The 21696-nt window shown below is 32.9% G+C and overlaps 1 protein-coding gene across 1 annotated transcript in view; it reads right to left on the bottom strand.

The window, feature by feature from the left end:
• LOC118203712 (alpha-crystallin A chain-like) overlaps positions 1-9424 on the bottom strand; it is a 69758-nt gene extending 60334 nt beyond the window's left edge. The window contains exon 1 of the mRNA XM_085820759.1: positions 9269-9424. The gene's annotated coding sequence lies outside the window, so the exon portion shown is untranslated. The remainder of the gene's footprint in view (positions 1-9268) is intronic.
• Positions 9425-21696: the final 12272 nt, after the last annotated feature.

The raw sequence follows: 21696 nt of genomic DNA, 5'->3' as shown, positions 1-21696 counted from the left end.
AATTTCACCTTAGTAAGATCGCGTTTGGTGCAACAGACTAACAATAATGGATTACATTCGTACTCGGAAACATTAAAAACAGCATCCCGAGTGGTAAAGTCGTTGAACGCTGGTAATTTCGACCTGCGCTCGATTTCAGGCGAACGGGCTGGCTTACATAGGCGATTTCGGAGTTTTTCTCATGTCTAACGTGTATACGAGCCATTTCTCCTTATAAAGTCCTCCAAGAGGGCATTCCTCTCCTTAGGCAGATAGCCATAGACTTTTAAAAGCAATGTTCTTTTAAATGCATCTGATTAAAATTGTGCATATACCATGTATTAAACCATATATTAAATTAATGTTTCTGATCATCAGATCATCAACTCTAAAATAAAACTGTAAGATTTTCAGTAGATTAAACACAAATTCCTTTTATGTTTGTTTCCTTCTGAATTGACTTATTCTATTTCCCGTCGATAGCTATATATCATAATAAAATAACACGCTCTAATTTTCAATACATTTATTTTCCATAGCGACTCTCTGGCGCTAGGTTTCACCTTACAGCGTAACATATGATCGCAATCTCGAATGTACGACAAAAAAATCAAGTTTCTCCCAGAATATATTTCAGCACCAATTCTGGTGGCGCATGCGCTATTAGCCCAGATTCCGCTCTGGCGCCAAGTATTTCTCAGCTAATACAAAACACTCCCGGCGTTGAAATTAACAATTTCAAAACTATTATTTCAATAAATGTAAATATAAAGGCACTACAATAAATTACTTCACAATAACAAATCACAATATTGAAAAATATACATTCAAATTATTACAACAGATTATAATATAAATAAACCATCATTCTACAGGAAGTATACATATATCTCGAACATTTCGTTTCAGCAAATGCTGATTAGGCAATCTTACAGTTACTACTCTTATTTTGTTATCCCTACCACGAAAAACCTCAGCTATTCTCCCCACTAACCATTTGGTTGAAGGAAAATTTTCATCTTTTATTAATACAAGAGTTCCCAACTGAACGTCATCCTTTAAAAATTTCCACTTGTGACGTTCTTGTAAATTATCATGATAATCACGTTTTCATTTTTTGTGTATACTTAGTGATTCTTTGCCATTTAGAAAGTCTGTTTTCATTTATGTTGGATAAATCTGGCTCAGCTAGAGTTCTGATAGGTCTACCAACCAGAAAGTGACCTGGGGTCAAAGTTTCAAAATTATTGTAATCAGCTGAAATTGGAGTAAGAGGTCTTAAGTTGAACACTCCTTCAATTTCAGTTAAAACAATTAAAAATTCTTCTAGTTAAACACTGATTACCAATAACTCTCTTCAAACGACTCTTAAATGATTTAACACCGGCCTTTCAAATTCCGCCGAAATTTGGCGACTTTGGAGGAATAAATTTCCACTCTATACCTTCAGTGGTATAAAAACTCGCTAAATTCTCATCTGGACACTCAACCAAGTTTTGCAATTTTTTGAATTCTACACTAGTACCAATAAAGGTTTTAGAATTATCACTCATTATTCCAGTACATTTTCCCCTTCTAGAGAACAAACGTTTTAACCTCGAAATAAAAGATTGGCTAGTTTGGTCTGTCACAAAGTCTAAGTGTATGGCTTTTGTACTCATACATACATATACTACGACATAAAATTTTGTTCAAAACTCCCTTACGTTGATTCTTAAACTTTATTTCAAATGGGCCGCAGGAATCAACACCAGTTATGTTAAATGGGTATGATAGTGTGACACGCTCTTTGGGCAACTCGGCCATTATTTCTTGAACTGTGATGGGTTTGTTCTTGAAACATGTCACACATCTGTAGAAGATCTTTCTACAATTATTTCTACCATTGAGTGGCCAGAACCTTTGTCTTACCTGTTGTAACAGTGATTGTGATCCTAAATGAAAGTACTTCAAATGAAAATGCTCTAAAAATAATAGTAGTTAAACTATGTTTAGTAGGTAAAACTATAGGGTGTTTACTATTATTATTTAGGTCCGAATAGGACAATCGTCCGCCCACTCTAATTAGCCCCATGTTATCAAGAAACACATTCAGTGATGCTAATTTACTTTTGAGGTTTACACAATTACCTCTTTTTAATTGATTTATTTCGTCTCTAAACTCACTTTTTTGGGCCTCGAATAAAATATACACCTCAGCATCCTTTATCTCTTCTAAAATCAGTACTCCGTACCTCCTTACATGAGGGTTCTTAAGATTATGGATAAACCTGAAAATGAAACTTACAATACGAATAAGTTTAGTATAATTAGAAGACAAATTAAGAGTATCATTAAAGAGATTTGGTTCATTACGTGCAATTAAAACTAAGTTAGAATCGTTATGCAGTTCATTGTTCTTTTTAAGTTCATTTGGACACACTTCAACTACCTCAAATGATAAGTCCTGATGAGGAATCTCTGAGCATGTTAGAAAGTCACAGCATGACCACCATTTGGAACAGTTCACAAGAAAGTCAATCTGAACACTACGCGTCATAACATCTGCTGGGTTCTCTTTTGTTGAACAATAGAACCACTCTGTCGGCTGGGTTAACTTCCTATTCTCGTTACCTCTGTTGGCGATGAAAGATTTCCATTTGGTACTGGTACCTTTAATCCAGCATAGCACTATTTTGGCATCAATCCAATAAAATATTCTCGAGGATTTCTTTTGATCGAGCAATTTTTTCACTCCAGAACCTAAACACGCTGTTAGTAATGCACCAAGTAATTCAAGACGAGGTAACGTAATTTTTTTCACAGGTGCAACACGACATTTTGATGCGACGAAACTCACAGAAATTTCTTCTTGCTTACGCAGTTTTACGTAGACAACAGTACCGTACGCCCTCTGACTATCATCTGAAAAGCAATGGATCTCTATGGAATCGGCTTCGGGTTTCAAAATGAATCTTGGAACTGCAATTTTACTTAGATGATGACACTCACAGCACCACTTTGCCCACTCTTGACAGATATCTGTAGGTAGTTCATCATCCCATGTCAGTTTTCGAACCCAAAGTTCTTGTAGCAAGAATTTAAGTCTAACACTAAATGGAGTTATTAACCCAAAGGGATCAAAAATCTTCCCGGCAGTTTTCAAGATGAACCGTTTCGTATTACGCTTATTCTTAAGGAATTCCATCAAACTGTCTGTGTCTATACTCAGACTGTCTTCATTAGTATCCCAAGATATTCCCAAGATCTTAAGTGTCTCGTTTGATTCATTGATTTTATGTGGGTGGATCTCGAACTCTTCCTTTTCCCATATTCTCATCAGCTCAGGATCATTGGATACCCATTTACGCAAGTTCATATTTGCTGCACTCATAATTTGTTTAGCTTTACGCGATAAGCTTAGAGCCTCATCTATACTGTCCTGTCCAGTAATAAAATCATCAACATAAATACAAGAATTCAATATTTCAAATACATCTGGCTGCTCATCTCGATATTTTGTAATGTGTTCTTTAATTGTTGCAGCCAACAAAAACGGACTTGACTTAATCCCAAAATTTACGCGCTTGAATCTATATGTCGCTAGTTTTAGATCATTTAATTGTGTGTTTTCCACAAACAGGAATCGCACTGCGTCTTGATCCTTTTCTGCCAAAGCAATCTGCAAAAATGCTTTTTCTACATCCGCTGAAATTGCAACTTTATTTAATGGGAAATTAATTAGCAGATGGAACATATCAGGATTTAAATTTGTCCCTGTCCATAGGCAATCGTTCAGTGATAGCTGCCCGAACTCATGTGAGCTGCCATCAAACACTCTTCTAGTCTTTGTTGAAGCACTGGTTTCTCTAAATACCGGTTGGTGTGTTAGGTAAAATACTGGTTTACCGATAGGTACATTTCCATCTGACACTTTCTCAATAATACCTTGCTTGAGATAATCATCTAATATTTCCCTATATGTAGAAAACAGCGTTTTGTCATAATTCATTCACTTTGCAAGAGTTTTTAATCTATTTTCCGCTACTCGGTAATTATCAGCTAATTCACTCCAGTCCCTTTTCCAAGGTAAAGTAACCTCGTAGCGACCAGCTTTGAAACAAGCTGTCTTATTAAATATTTCCAATGCTTTGTCTTCCTCATGACAATAAGGATCATCTTTAATTCCTAATGATTCTACTAGTTCGAAAAACAATTTCAATTCACTCTCTGAATTATCATTTATTCACCCACAATACGATAAATTATTTCTCCGTGAATCATTTATATTTCCACTAACTATATATCCAAACACACTATTTTGTAATATCAAGCCTGAGATAGAAACATAGACCAGCTCGTAACATATAAAAAACTTCCGCGCCGAGCAACAGATTTACTTTCTCTGGTATATAAAATTCCGGATCCGCTAAATTCACCTTCTCAGGAAACACAAGGTTACTAACATCGATAAACTTTGCGGGAGTTAAACCTGCTATTTTTGGAATTACCAAAACCTCTAGTTTCCTTTTATACGTTTGTTCCTGATTACAGATAAGGGCAACTGTTTTTTCTTTTTATCGTAGTTGAAATACCTGATATACCACAAACCGAAATATTTGTCTTTACCCTTTTTAAATTAAGTATGTCCGCTAATTCAGTGGTACAAAAACAAGAAACACTTCCATTATCACATAACGCTTTCATCTTAATTAAAGTTCCATCATGAATACAAAGGCAGTAGATAAAATCACGTTTTTCCCACTATTAGTACCAGTAGCGGCTGTAAAGGTTTCATTTTGAGTTTTAGCTTGAAATGCAGGTGCATATACATTTAACGCATTGCTGTTTTGATCACCCAACTCCTGATCTGAAGTTCCTGATCTGAAGTATCTGCTCTTTCTACTGTGGTGCCAACGGAATTATTTTCGTTTTGATAACACAAGAGAAAGCTATGTTTTTCCTTACACTTCTTGCACAAGTAATTAGAACGGCAATTTCTCCCACTGTGCAAATTAAAGCAACAAAAACATAAATTCTGTTTTTTTCACAAATTCTACCCTTTCTTTTACACTTAATTTCTGAAATTTATGATGTATTTAATTATGGCAAAGCACACGAGGGCTATCTGCCTAAGTGGAGGGGTGCCTTCGTGGAGGACTTTCTAAGGAAAACTGGCTCGTATACACGTTACACATGGGGAAAACCACGAAAACGCCCATGCAACCAGCCCGTTCACGGGATTCGAACCTCGGACCGAACTACCAGTGTTCAGCGACTTTACCGCTCGGCCGCTGGTGGGCCCCCTTCCGAAATTTAGGACAATTAAAAAGTTTGTGATTGCTCAAATTATATAACCTACACGAATTCTGCATATGTTTTTCATTTGCATTAGAAACGACAGACGTAACTCTATGTGTAGCTTTTTTTGTGTTAGTCACACTATTTGAAGCGTTGAGAGTTCTTGCATGATCTTTAAGAAATTCTATAAGATCTGTTAAATTAGGCAAATTCTCTTTCTCTCATTTTCTTTCCTACCATATTTTGGTGTTAGGATCTAATTTTTGCCCTAAAATGTATGCAAATACATTGAAAAAAAAAAAAAAAAACCGTTAACACACTGATTTAAAACTTCTAATGATCTCACGCATTCATTTGTTATGTCAATTAAGTTTAATATTGCTGACGCAGACTCATTTTGCATAGGATGCATATTCATAAATCGTCTCAGATGAGCATACACTTGTTTACGGTGATTAGAGAACCTTTCTTCTAGTAATGAAAAGGCTAATTTATAATTAGAGTCAACTATGGATATTGACTGCACAATACGATAAGCATCTCCTCTAAGCGCAGATTTTAAGTACTGTAATTTGACTGCATCTGTTAAATTAGGATTTGAATCAACACTGGCTAAAAAGATATTTTTAAATGAAAGCCACTCATGTAAGTTACCCGAAAACTTTGGCGAAGTAATTTTGGGTAATTTAACATTGTTCTCAGTATTCGTGCAAACCGAATGCTCCGATTTAATTTCTTTGGAAAGTTTGGCTAATTTACGCTTTAATTCGACTTCTACATCTAAGAGAATATCGTCAATCTCTTCTTTCTCTTTTACATAAACATCAATACTTTCTTCCGTACATAGCCCGAACAAAGAATCGAAATTAGAATTTATCTCTGTCTCAAACGCTTTAAAGTTATTCTTCAGTGCTTCCAAGTCACTTCCTTGGACATTTTCGTCCGCAACCTTTTGTTTTAACTTTGCTAACTGTGTTTTCAATGTACGTGTTTTCGCTAATATCTCCTTTAGTGACATTTTAATTAGCAAAAGTCAATAAACAAATAAAGAGCTTCAAAAAGGGGGAGGGTACTTACCCTTTTGTTTCTACTGAACTGGAAGTATCCTTTGTAATTCTTCGTTTCACAAAACCGAAAGTAAATTCACAGTCTCATAAACTTCATTAGCTTTTCCGGCTCTGAGCAGCCAAAAAACTTGAATTGACTTATTCTATTTCCCTTCGATAGCTATATATCATAATAAAATAACACCACACACATTACACAAAAATAACACGCTCTAATTTTAAATACATTTATTTTCCATAGCTACTCTCTGGGGCTAGGTTTCACCTTACAGCGTAACATATGAATTGCAACTTCGAATGTACCACAAAAAATCAAGTTTCTCCCAGAATATAGTTCAGCACCAATTCTGGTAGCGCATGCGCTATTAGCCCAGATTCCGCTCTGGCGCCAAGTATTTCTCAGCTACTACAAAACACTGTATTTGACATTAAATCTAATTTTCAAGAAAAATCATAATCCATATTATTAATGATATGTACATATATTCTATTCTCAAAATATTTTCCCTTTCTTTTTATCTTTACTTAAAATACATTTAACGTATGTCAAGTATAACTTGGAATAAAGAAAATGCATATTATTAATATTTTACATAACTGTATAATTTAAACAGTTTTAAAATTAGGCACAACTCACTCTCAGATCCTGATTCAACACATCATCTAATGCGGGTTTTGTACACTATGATACACGTACCACTAATGGTACATTACATTATTTTTGGTACATTATACAATTTTTGCACAAAAGATTTAAATTAATGTTCAAAATTAATGTAAAAGAACCTCTTTTGATACATATATTGGATATATGATATTAAATATATTTTTTATTCTTATTTATGTCGTGCACCATTTAAAAAGTTTCAGAACCGCTGATATTCATTCAAAAGAAGCTTCTCCAAGGACAAAAATTATTTTGCTTCTCCAAGGAAAAAAATTATTTTTAAAATTTTCCAAGGACAAAAATTATTCTGCACTTCTACGAGTTTCGTTGCCTTATCAGTGGTATTGGTACACCAACAGTATAGAAATATTATCGTAGTAAACCAAATTAAAATATATTTTCAACTGCAAAATAAATGCCAGGCTTATGATAAGGAAAGATAAAAGTTCTCCTACCTTCATTCATCTGCTATTTTTAAAATCTACTTTTATTTATTACTTTTTTTTAAATCTATTTACTTCAATCACTTCGACAGCTATTCGCATTATTTATTGCATTGTTTATGCTCGACTTTCGTCATTCAGTGAGCTGTGAATCTGACAAAAATTATTCGAATTATTTAGCTGAAATAAATATGCAAATATTCGTTTTATAAATCGATAATTATTATTCTATTAAAGTTCACTGTTGCAATCAATTTTTTATTCACAATAATAAAAAAAAAGGCTTCAACAATAGAATGCGTCGAGTTCCACAACAAAAATAAATCTGAACAAAGAATTAAAAAAAAATCTGAAAAGTTTCACATTTTAAATTAAGTCCAAATGTGTTTTTTTAGCATATTGCATGTTGCTTTTATTTATTAAATATCATGCTTTTCGCATTTAGACCATAAAACTCAGTTCAAGAGCAATATCGCAAAATAATTTTAAAATAAGCATGTCTTTAGCATTTCCGATACAAGTCTCGCGCGCTGGAGATAAAAATGTTTCTTCTGTACAACGTTGCATTGCTCGCTTTGAAATCCTTGAGTTTGTTAAACAAAAATTCGTTAAAGTTTTACAAAATATGAAATCGATAATAACATAAATTCCAAATTTCAAATTTGGACTTCCAGATGCCCATATTCGGGTGGAAACTTTCAACATTCAAAATTTGATGGCTCTAAATACCGCTGTTTTATCACAGTGAGAGAAACATACATGCATTTATGTAGATTGTTCATTATTTAATTTTAAATATAATCTAGGGCGATAATATTTGTTGCCAACAATTTGAAAAGTGAAAGAACGCTTATAGTGAATCAACGCAAAATGCCAAAACGTAATTAATAGTCCTTCTGGGCAAATACCCCTTTGGACTAAAAACTTCAATAAATTTTTAAAATGCTTAGGAAAGTGAATAAGATGAATGGCGAAGTAAATAAATAATGACACCGTTCACTCAAAACTAGTCTACTAACGATTTGCATTTGAAAAGAAAAAGCCTTTACATATCATCTATCTACATGCTGATTTTATTCTGATTAAAGGAACGTTTTTTATGCATTTCTTTTTCAAAGAAACGATTATTGAGATTTACAATACTAAATCCCAGACTGCTGATAATAAAGAAATCCAAAGTGGAAATTGTGAAATATTTACTACCAAATTCTGGGATTCCCGAATTTTGTAGAATAGACATTGAATTTTGTAGAATAGACCTTAAATAATAAAAGTAAAGTCGACTATGGTGCAAGAATAGTCAAAATAGACAAAGATGCAAGAATGATCAGTTTTACAAGTACAGATCGTTGCACATAATTATGAAGAATTCAATCAAAATCAATTTATTCTAAAATTTGCTATTTGCGCTCACTAGGATAACAAATACTTTGAGTGGAACTGATTTAAACTTTTTTTTCCTCTTCTGAAAATGCATTATACATCATTAGTTATTTTAAATAAAATATTTTGGGACCTTTTCGATTTACATTAAATTTCTCAGAACTTCAGTTTGGTTTCCAAACAAAAATACGCAGGCGATACATCTATAGAATTTTTTCGTTAAACTATAATCATATTTTTATTAAACTAACTGGCAGCATAACAGAAATAAAAATAAAAATATTGAAATGCAACCTAAATTCGGAAGATAAACGGTCAAGATACTTGAAGAATTTACAAAGTTTTGGCGGCAAATTCAGTATTCGAAAGTTGAATGGTTTATGTTTATAGAATAACTTATTAAAGAGTATATTTATAATAAAGATAGAAATTAAAAAACAAAAACTTACTTCGTACTATGCAAAAAAATTTGATAAACCTTAAAAGCGAAGATGCAACGATCACAAAACACTTGTTTTCACAACACAAGCTAAAGCAAAGTGGCGAAACGACGCTGTTGTTATACTTTAAGACTCCCTACGCGTTTTGAGTTTCCCTTTGCTGTGAAATATTTTCCCTTTTTTTCCCGCCCGCGATGAGAAGACAAGAAACCGGTCTGGTGATCTATCCAACGAATTAAGCATTACATATTTTATGTCTGTCCTGTTAGATGTAGAACAATAAAAGTAAAATAGTAATGACGTGTCACTTCCTACGTATAGTCTACTAACAATCTGCATTTGAAAAGAAAAGGCTTTACGTTATCATCCATATTGATGCTGATTTTATACTGATGAAATGGAAGTTTTTTATGCATTTCTTTTTCAAACAAATGAAAAAAATTAAAGGTTTGTTCAATATAAAAAATGTCATTAACATAGTTGGTTTATTCTTTCGAACACAGTCACAAATACAACCATAAACACATATGGCTTATGTATTTTATTTATTAATTTTCATACTTAAACACATTTTCTCCATTCTTCCAGCATACCTTCGTGGTGTAACGGTACCACACTCGGCGCGTATTTGAGAGGTCCAGGTTCGAGTTCCGGCGAGAACATTGCACGTTTTCCACTTCTTCTGCCTCAAAAAACATAATGACTCTACAGAAAGATAAATGGAAGTTATATAGTTGCGTTAAGGGCATTTTTTGAATTAAACTGCTTTCTTTCTTGCATAAAAATTTAATTATCTATCAAAAAAATTCGTTTAGCTTTTAGGCTGCGTAAATGCAAAATTCCTGCCACAACTATAAAAAGTACGCATTACTACGAATTTTATTAAAGAAATTTTTTACATTCTTTACATTACTACTATTTAATGCTTACAAATATTTTATCTTGTCATTTCCATCAAACAAATATCCTCCAGAGTCAGGAAACTCTTAAAGAATTCTTTTAACTGAGTAAGCAAGCAGTATTTACAACAGTTCAATATCTTTTAATATGACAAGTGCTTTGCATCTAGTACTTAATTACTAATCATACTCCTAAAAATCCAGCAATGAAAAAAAATTTAAAAAGCATTTTATTTTTCATTGCAAAAAATATTTTATTGTTTAATTATTAGATAAGGAATATGAAATATGAATCAGCTTATTTCTTTCCTTCAGCTATATTTGTATTATTACCTTCCGCCAATCTATAAGTAAAGTAAGCAATATTTCTGGTCCAAAATTTCGACAGTGAGTTTTCAGCAAATAAGCATGAATTTAGGATAATCACAAATACTTTTTACTATTCTTTGAGTAATGTCTGTCTATCTGCGTGCATGTGTGTAGCGATTTTTTCCTCTACGACAACACTTACACCTAACTTCCAAAAATTTAATTTTTCTATTTCTCTACATTCATATAAAAAGCTTATTAAATTTTGAATAATATTTCATGATCGGTAATGGTATTTGAAATCCAGAACAAATTTTAATGGACAGCCAGTAGTATTACTTTACTTGAATTCCATAACAATTTTTCTGGAATCAGCATAACATATTGCTGCAGTTGAACGAGTTTTGTTAATGGATATCTAAATATCGGTGGGATGTATATCAATATGAGATTTTAATGGCAGATTTTGATGGCGGTGGGATGGCAGATCAATATGAATTTAGACTTGTTAATACTATAGCTAGAATACAAAAGAAAATTAAATTATGATATTCGTATTATTAAATTATATGTTATCCAACTATCCAACAAAATACAATTTTTTGAAAAAACTAAAGAGAAAAAGATTCAATTATATTGGTATAAATTTAGAAAAACCAGTTTTTACATATGGCTAGTTATACTTTGTAAGGAATTTTTTATCAATGAGCCAACTGTTTATAATTTCTGCCTTTTTCTATGGATTCTTCTTTCCGTTTTCCTCCCCAGAATGCAAATGAGCAGCCAGTATTTAAACTGAGGTTTCTATATTTTGAGGCAGAGCTTATTTCTGGCATCGAGTGCGCGCTACGGTTGTTAGCTTCCTGTTAGCTCTGATAGCTGTAATTATTCGGCTTTGTGTCCTATCGCTGCTGACACTTTGATTGTGATACTGCGGTAGAGTTAGTGAGCCAACTTCTAACAATACTATTTAATTGTGTAGTTATTGACTACCGGTCTACTTTTCACTTCAATTTGGACTGATCTATTTATTTTGCATCACCACGAGTTGTGGATATTGTAGCACAAGAGAATACATTTGTGTTCTAATTTCTGATTAAATAAAAAGGTTATTTTTAACCTTCTCAAGACCTTGTCGTTGTTTTAAAAGTAGCGATAGTCCGCTTCACGTCTGTTAGGGTTATTTGAGTAATTAATATTACCAAATCAAGTGTAATCCTACAATTAGCTCCCAAGCAAATTACGAATCATGTCACAAGAAAGGTAGCATTTAGTCTGAGGTAATGAAAAACTAGTCCGAGGTATTGAAATGCAGAGGGTATATTCTCAAAGAAAAGAAAAAAATTCCTCTCAGAGTCAATTAAATGCGGTATCGATAAAAAATTTGTCCTTCCCAGTGATTAAAATCTGTTAAACAACGTTTCAGCTAATGTATTATTGGATAAAGTGACGCAAAGTAGTTTTTTGGGGGCAGAAATTTCTTTAAGAAAACTTTAAATAGACTATTTAGTGTCCAAGAAACAAGAGTGATCGCCGCCCAAGGTAAACAGTATGAATACGTGGAAGTAATCTTTACAGTAGTACAGGTGAAATATGAACACAGAAGGTGGTTTTCTTTGTAGTGAAAAATCTACAGGATAATGTAACATTGGATATCTTAAAGGCTTTGTGGGGGGGGGGAGCAAAAACTAATTTTCAAGAGCTACTGTGCAATTGGGTCATGAAAAAGTTGGTGGAAAAGAAAGCCCAGCCGCAGGGTTTGGAATTGAATAAGGATGAGAAATCGGAGCTGGAGTAGTTGGTAAGAAAATTTTAAAAATTTATTTGATGAGGCCCCACATCTGATGCAGGTAGTAAATCAACAGCAGAACCAATAGTCAAGGAAGAAATAATGGAAAACGTACTGCAGAAATGCTAAATAGAATTATAATCCCATAAGTAGTCCTTATGCTATCCCTGTTATATTTTGTTGAAAGAAAAATAATCTTGTGGAAAAGAAGATTTAAGTCGAATTAAGTCGAAAGTGGATTTAAGTCGAAAATATGAAAAGTACAATAATCGGAAAATAGAATACTGTTGATATATATTTCCGATCGTAATGTTTCAATTAAAATGAAAATATATCATCAGAATTATTATCTGCATTTAGAAGTAATTGCTTTTTAGCAGAATTCCTTATTAGTGCTATATCTGAAGTGAACATGGCAAGACGATATAAATTAACAATAAGTTCTATAAGAAACTTTGTTATTCATCATTTTAAAGATGGCACAAGCAATCAAAATATCCAAAAGAATATTAAATGTAAAGCATCAAATGTAAACCATTATGAAGTTATAATACCATGGGAATTGAATGGAACTTCGAAAATGCGCTGATGTCTGGATCAAGCTGACCCCAAGGAATCGAAGATTATTCTGTGAAAAATCAAAACAGACCGAAATATTAGTGCTGTAAAACGTGCAGCACTTAGAAGTACGGTTTACAATAAATGTTAACCTGAAATTGTTCGAAGAGTGATAACGGCACATGGATACAATAGGCAACTCAGCAAGAGAGAAATTCTTCAATAATAAGAAAACAAAGAAAATACTTCCTGGCTTTTGCAAAATCCATGGTAAATAAAAATTTATCATATTTGGACAATGCTATTATTTGTAGACAAGTTTAATACATTTGAGTCAGATGGAAGAATTACTGTATTACGAAAGCCGAATGAAGAATTGAATCTAAAAACTTTATTGCTTACTGTTAAGAAAAGGTGAAAAAATAATGATTAGGGAATGTTTCCCTGCATTTGGAAGGATAAATTTAGTTTTTATAGAAAATAATATGGATTAGTATAAATATGTAAATAATCTTAATGAAAACCTCAAAGTCTACAAGAAAAACATGAAAGTAAAATACATTCAAATTCTATCAGAACAACGATTACAATCATACAGTCCTAAATGTTCACTTTTGGTTATTATATAATTGTCTGGAAGTCCTCAAAACTTCTTAAATAAGAAGTTGACATCACCAAAACTTTACTTAATAATATCGAACGTGCATGGAGTTGGAGAAAATAATAAGGAAATGTGAAATTTCTTCGAAAGCTCTACCAAAAACAATTCTTATGGAGCAATAGAACATATTTCACACGAAAGAATTAGTTCAAACCATGCCAGAGCACATGAAAAGTATAGCTTTTGTTAAAGGATAGCAAATGAAATGTTGTGTTGCGTTTTTCTTTTTCTGTCACCAGTTGTTACGTTATTTTCTTCCTTCACGTTCGTACGGGGTTTGCAGATTTGGAGTGAATAATGACAACACTTGATAATGAAGTATCGAAACACGCTTTATTTAGCCAATATTAATCAGGACAGCTCCAATAACACTTTTTACAGTCGTCGAAGATACATTCAAATAAACACACTGGAACACAGCCTTCACACTGTCAGGCAAAAACGGTGGAGACAGCTTCCTGCAAAGCACCAGAGTACAGCTCCCGACTCTGCTTTGTCGTTCTCGGAACTCCACGTACTCTCGAGACTCTCCACGCTATAACTCGCGATGCACTCGACGACACTCAGAGCATAGCTCCCGACTCTTCGGCTCAGTCGTTCCCGGAACTCAATACGCTCTCTCGACGATGCACTAACCGCGATACACTACGACACTTTTTCGGTGCACTCGACTACCCACTCGGCATTCGCTGCCCGGCTGTCAACGCGATCGACTCCGCAGGGATTGACTCGCTAGACGAGACACCAACTCGATTTTAACTAACTCGCACTCGACGAGGCACTCTTACTCGGCATCTCGACGAGGCGCATTCTCGATACTACTAGACGAGGCACACTCACTCGCGCTCTCAATGAAGCACACACTAACTGACTGCGGACCAGCAAGGTTTATATAGCTTTCGGCTTGTGTTCGAGAACATTCTGGGCTAAACCGGTAAGAATTCTTTCCAGAAGGTTCTCCAACAGTCCACGGTATATCGCCAATTTTGTCACCAAATGGGCGATTTCTCGCTAAATGTGGCAAACCTGCCTTCCTTTGTCATTTTATGGCAACCCTAAAACTGCTTTGAAGTAAAAAAAATCCACTAAAGGTATTCGGTATTGCTAAGATCATTCATTATCTTTATTTTCGCACTCATGTTTTGGAAAAACAGTGTCGTTAATGTTAATGTCTCGAAGCCACTCGCAGAAGTAAAACATATCGAATGAATTTGAAAACGTGGTTTGAGAGTAAATTCATTGAAAATGAGCAAACTTTTAAGAAAACTTGGAAGTCATAGATGGTTCTGATTGAGATTTAGTTTGCAAGTTGCTGAAAATAACGACGTTTGTGTGTTTATTCCTAGTTAGTTTCCATTTTTTTATTTTTGAGTACTCACACCTTGTTAAAATGGGCTTGCTCTTTATTAGGGAAATTTTCAAATTGCTCAGAGCATATATATTTGATTATAAAATATGAAATCAATTTTTTGAAATCATGATTAATTCTTTTAAACAAACTAAAATTTAGAATCAAGAATTAATTACAATTACGAATTAATGTCTTTGAATTAATTGGTGTATATTTTCCTCATCGAATTTCAGTTAGTAATGATAACAAAAAAAAGTAAAAAAGAACACAGGAAAATATGGTAATTAAAATTCTTACATTCTTTAAAAGGCAAAAATTAATTAATGTAGTCTTTTTTTTTTTTTTTTTTTTTTTTTTTTTTTGGAGAGGGGAAGATCATTTACAATTTTAAAGACAATTAAGTTAACAAAGGAAAAGAAAGACAAATCTTATTAAAAATATTTAATATATAAAATCTATTAACCTAGCATGTAGCAAAATGCTTCTGAATTTTTTGTCATTTAAAACATTCCATTTAATAGCACTTCTGAGCATTTTCGAAGACATTTCTATACTGAATGATGCTTTGAATCATTCTTCTTTCTGTTTCTTGTATTCTTCTGCGAATTTAACCACAATAAATTTATTGCATTAAGCAATAAAGTTAAAAAGCATAACTGAAACTTAATTACTTATAAGTAAACAGAGTGAATAATTTGTTTTCTTTAAAGATGGCGAATTATCTGGAAGATGAAAATTTTGTCATGTTGCCAAACGATGTTTTATAATATCCGTGTGAGCAATAAGAGAGTAGTTCTTGTAGGATGACTTCCGCGGAAGAGTTTTCGAAGTTGAAAATTCCCTCTTCTATGTGGATGTTTGTGGATCATTCTAGAAACTCCCCTTGCCTTCTCGATTATATGGGGAGTCATCTGCTTTTTGCGAGATCGGTGTAGGTATATTTAGGCTGAAAGACCTTGACTGGAATTCAACGGTGGCGGCCAACTCAACTCAGACTCCAGATTCTAAGTTTGAATACCGACATGTTTGGTCATGATAAAAAAAAAGTTATGTTTTAGCCTGAAATTTCTTTGTTTTGAGTGCAATAATTAAGTATCAAAACCAAATACAGATGCACGCCTACGAAAAATCCTACGTCTTCTTAGTCATTTTTTCAGTAAGAGCAAGCAATATGATGACTATATTTTAATTTCGCAATCAATGTTTATGAAATCAAAGCATGATTTTAAATTTTATCTTATCCTGTTCCTGAAAAATAATTTAATGAGTCAGCACTACAATGACTATAAATGTAATATGAAGAATCATTTTGCAACACTGAGGTCATATTGAGTTGAAGAAAACAACTGAATTTTTTATGATTAAGACATTTACTGCTATTCTTCATCACTTCACATTTCTTTTGTTATACAGTGTAAATGTGTTACACGACATCTAATCTAAATCTCTGCTAAGAAACATGCATCTTAAATGCTCACTAAATTTGAATAATCCAGAAGTGAGGATAAGTTGGAAATGATGGAAAAAAATCACAACTTAAAGCCAATATGATTAGTTAATTTAAAGTCCTTAACCAATATGATTAGTTAATTTAATAGGTAATCTCATTGAATGAATAGGTAATACAATTAAACATTGTTATAACGAATTTAAAGGGCCCGAAAGTCTGCTTCGCTACATCCAGTGGTTCGTAGCTATATACGATCTGATAAGGGGAAAAAATGAATCATCTCACAAAACAGGAACGAAATTGATTGATGAATCGCACAGAAAGAGTGATTAGCATTGTTACATCTTTCAAAAGATGTTAATAGTAACTTTAATTTAAAAAAATTAATTACAATTATTATTACGTGCAACTGATGAATTTTATTTTCGTTGTTTTCAGTTTCGCCATACATTAATGTATTCACACGAAAAATTACTTAGAATAAAAGTCATGCTTTAGCCCAGAGATGGCGAACTGTTTTTCGATTACGTTGCCAATTAAATTACGGTTTATAATTTTCAGGTGTCCAGTGTACCGTGTGCCACATGTTATATTTCTTTTTATAAATCATTTTTATACCCTTGCTTTGATTTCAAACTATCGAATTGTATTTTGTAACTGCATTTGCTGTTTAGTTATTAATTTGTTTAGTTTATTAATTTGCTGTTTAGTTTTATTAACTTGCTGTTTAGTTATTAATATAACACTTTCAGGCTCTCATACTTGTGCTCGTGACTAGTTTCGATGGCTTAACGCCCATTCTTGTTGTTTGACTTCTCAAATAAACACCTAACGTTCTTAGAGGAAGCAAGGGTGAATCAACATATCCAACAAACAACCTTAAAATATCTTCAAAAACAAAAGTTTTGGGGTTTGTTTTCACTTCAGATGACACTGGAAATCTAGTTCATCGGAAAGATGAATTCATCTAAGTGCAAGGTAACCAAAAATGTTCTTGCCGTTTCTGATATGACTTTGGAAGAGTGGATCCCAACATAAAAAAATACATATACAAATTTCAAAACATAGGACTGTGTCATTCTCAACTATTTTGCAAGGACAATTCAACATGACATCAGATCTGTCAGAAGTTTCATGTTGGAAAATAAAATTGTTGTGCTAGATTGGCCTAGAAGTTAACCAGAGTTAAATCGGATCGAAAACTTCCGGCACATTCTCAAGAAACATCTTAGTAAAATGCTTTATACGACAAAAAAGCACATGATTAAGAACACTATAAAAGTGTGGCTCCATGGTAAGGAAGTAAAAAACATATGCACAAGACTAGTACAGTCAATGTCTAAGTGCATTCCAAATGTCATTTCTGCTATTCTTTTAGCAGAAATGTATATTTTCTATTAATTTTATTATTATCACTGTATATGAAGGTATGTAGATAAACTATAAAAAAATCGCTTTATCCCAATTAATTTGCGCAATGTAGTATGTCCCGAAACTCCAAGGATAAAAATAAAAGCATCATTATAAAATTGCTCTTTTGGCCTTCCATCAGGATAAAAATGCTCTTTTAGAGTAGGGTAATTTTCCTGCTCATTGTCCTAAGCGCTAACAGACTGAACTCACGGTTGAATTTCAAAATCTTTGCAACTATAAATGATAATAGCGTGACTCTAAAATTTTGTCCTTCATGAGCATAAATTATTCTTTTCGAGTTAGCTTTGTCTTTGCACTTAACGTGCGTGTAGTCTAAAGCGTTTTTTTTAAATCAACAAAATAATATTGCATTCAGTAAACAAAAGATGTAAAAAACCCTTTCGTGAGGTGGGGGTATTTTTTAAGAGTGAATTAACCTGCTCTAAAAATGCAGTTCAAATAAATGTTTAAAACTATATACAATTTAGTTGCCTTAATTGTTATAATGCTCTTATTACTACTTAAAAGAACAAACTATAAATACGATTTCATTTATCTGTCTATATAAATTCAAATGAATATCACATTTTAAAATATTTAACTTAGTGACTCTCTCTCATTTGGAGACAAATCATCAAACTGCTTTAATAAACTATAAATAGCAAAACACAGAATGTTTTTGTTTTGGTGTACTTGCTTATGGCAAAGCATGCAAGAGCTACCCGCCCAAGAGGGGAAGTACCTTCGTGGAGGACTTCCCAAGGAAGACTGCCTCGTATACACAAATACAGAAGGGAATAAACTGCAAAGGAAAATCAATGTTTCTATGGAGAGGGAAAACTAGTTACTTCGTAATTTAAAACCTGTGGTAAAATAATTTGTACACACTTGTAGAATTTTTCGATGTCAAGAAGCTGAAGAATTCCGTAACGCTCTCACCAGGATTCGAACTCCAGACCTTCCAACCACGTGTCGAGTGGGCTTCCAGTTACCCCATGAAGATACGTGGTAAAGATGAAGAAAGTACCTTGTAAATTTAGGTACTTTTACCTTTGGAACAAATTAAAAAACAAATAGCCTCATTAACTGATAACAGAGTTAGACAGGTGAAGTACGTATAATGAATGTTTTCTTCTTCCTCTCTTCTTTTCCTTTCTTTCTTTTTTATTTACTTCTTTACTGTGCTATTTGTCTAAAACCTCACTTTTCATTGAATCACCTTTGTATCGAATCACTTTTCAAATAAAACGATGAGTCCGCCAAATGGGTGGGCTCCAACTGCACGAATGGGAAAATCCTCCCCCCCCGGTCTAGCTATAGTCCAAGTGCGCGAATCAAAATTTCTTTCCCCCTTGCCTACAGAGTTACAATTTAACTTTTCGAAGCCCATTGTAGCCAAGAGGAAAATAAAAATAAAGAAATATAATTACATATCAATAATAAGAAGAACACGTAAAGGATATCTAACAAGCAACAGTAATAAATGGAAGAGCTAACAAAGAAACAAAAAAGGTAGTGGTAAACATACATATTAGCATTACAAACATCATTCATTAATTACAATATTAGAGCAAAGAATATTATAATAATGTCATAAATTAAATAATTATAAAACAAACCAATTATACTTTTTATAAATTGCATCAATAACAGTCGTGAAGTCTGAACTAGACTGGAAAATGTAATATAGTTCACTGGCGTGCAAAAGATTATTCCGAATCAAAGTGTGTTAAAGTGTGCTAGAAATATTTTTCGTTACTTAAAGAAATCACGTAAATGTTTGCAGAAATTAATAGTTAAATTAAAAAAAAGCTTAGCATGAAATCTATTATGATATAACACTGACGTATAAATTGTAAATAAATTTAAATTATTATGCTAAGAAGTTTTTTCTAAAATTTATCTAGAAGAAAAGAATTAGGTAAACAGTACTGCAAATTAATATATAATCAATAAGGCCTCTCAATAAATAAAAGCTTATTTCTTTAACCAAAAACTAAAAACTGGGATGCAAAAGTTTGTGTAATATATTTGGAAATATCTGAACATATAATTAATTAGAAACGTACAATTAAATTAATAACAAGCTAATTAACAGTAAAATTAAGCTTAATTTCATTCAATCTAAAACAAGCAATCGATCAGGAGCTCCGCATAACTGAAGTTTTATTGCTATTTTACGTAGATTTGCGTACAAAATAAATATTTGCACTTTTGAAGCAAGTGAATAATGTACTTATAGTCAACAGGAATTAAAATAGAGTGGTTAAAAATATAACTACTTGTCAGAAGGCATACAAAGTTACCATAGCTACAGAAATTGAATGCTTATAGAAAACTCATAAAGTGCTACAGTGCGAAAAGAAAATTATGGAATAAACACGTTGAGAAAATTAGATGGTGAATCCTTAATTTTTACTTCCTTGTACGAAGTAAAAAGGAAGTATTGTAATCGCGAAAAGTTTCAGGCAGCATATTTCAACGAAAATATCCATTTTGGTCGCTATCGAATGCAATTTAACGATGCTTTTGCGTGTTTTTGCGTGTACGTAAGAACAGAATAAAAGACTCGCTTCCTCCAAAAAAATTATAAAACTGCTTTAAAATTAATTCTGAAGATAATTTTTCGTGGCGTCTGTACGAACGTAGGTACGTACGTGTATACGTATCTCGCATAACTCAAAAACGAGTAGCCTCAGAACGTTGAAATTTTGTATATAGGACTGCTGTCCACTTCCACGCCTATCAAATTAATTTCCACCTTTTCGTTGCCCTGCGTTGGCAACACGCTTTTGAGATTTGTCGTTAGTATAATTCGGTCGCTAAAAGTGTAGCTGACCTGTAACTGTTGTAATTCCTATTTTAAAGCTTATCTGTACTGTTGAATTATTACTAAATGTTTACGTATAATGTTTTATTATTAAATGTATTCAGTTTGGTTTAAATAGACCAAGAGTCGTTGAATTTATTAAGTATATTTAAAGTTGAAACTGCGTCATCCATTTCGGCGCCATTCTAATACGAGGAACGTAAACAAATTTCTGGAGGCACCGGCGAGATTGGGAATTCGTCAGCAGTTCAAGTATAGATAAGTGCTTTTTATTTCGATTTACATCTGAATTTGATTCTTGAAGTTTTATATATATTTTGTATTGATTTTCATTTTGAACTTGAATACTTCGATTACTTATTATGGATCAAGCTAGTGTCATTAGATTGCATGGTAGGGCAAAAGCGACCTTCACCAGGCTTCAGAATACTATTTCTTCCGATTTATCTAAAAATGAAGTAATTTTGAATCTGGAGCGCTTGGAAAGGATTTATTCAGATTTTGATAAATTTGATGCCCAATTACCAGAAATTGAAGATTTTGAATCAAAGTATTTTAGTTTGAAACTTCAGTATCAAAATTTATTAGATGTATTGAATGTGGCTAATATGCCAAATGTTTCAGAAAATTCTAATATTAGTAACTTTAAGTTACCGAAGTTGAATATTCATATTTTTTCTGGTAACTTTAATGACTGGATGAATTTTAAAGATTTGTTTGTTGCAACAGTGCATAATACGTCTTTATCGAATATACAGAAATTTCAGTATTGAATCGGATCACTTGCTGATGAATCAGCTTCTATAATTAAACATATTCCGTTATCAAATAATTCTTATGAAGAAGCATGGGCAAAATTGCTCGCTAGGTACGATAAAAAGAAACAAATTGTACAATCGTTAATTAAAACATTTCTGGATCAACAATGTATTTCACAGGTTGATAATGTCAATTTGCGGCAATTAGCTGATACTTCAGATGAAGTTATCAGAGGTTTAAAAGCTCTTGGTGACAAAGCAACTTCTAGGGATCCATGGTTAATAGTTATGTTGCTTCAAAAGGTAGATTCAGAAACTCGAAAGTTATGGGCACAGAAAACAGCGGAAGATGATTTTCCTACACTGGAATCATTTTTTGAATTTTTAAATTTAAGGTGTTCTTCTCTCGAAATTATGAT

This window comes from Stegodyphus dumicola, chromosome 1 (assembly GCF_044657685.1).
Source record: "Stegodyphus dumicola isolate Sdum_Otavi_A_Nest chromosome 1, ASM4465768v1".
NCBI lineage: Eukaryota > Metazoa > Arthropoda > Arachnida > Araneae > Eresidae > Stegodyphus > Stegodyphus dumicola.
This window is presented reverse-complemented; position numbering and strand designations above follow the sequence as displayed.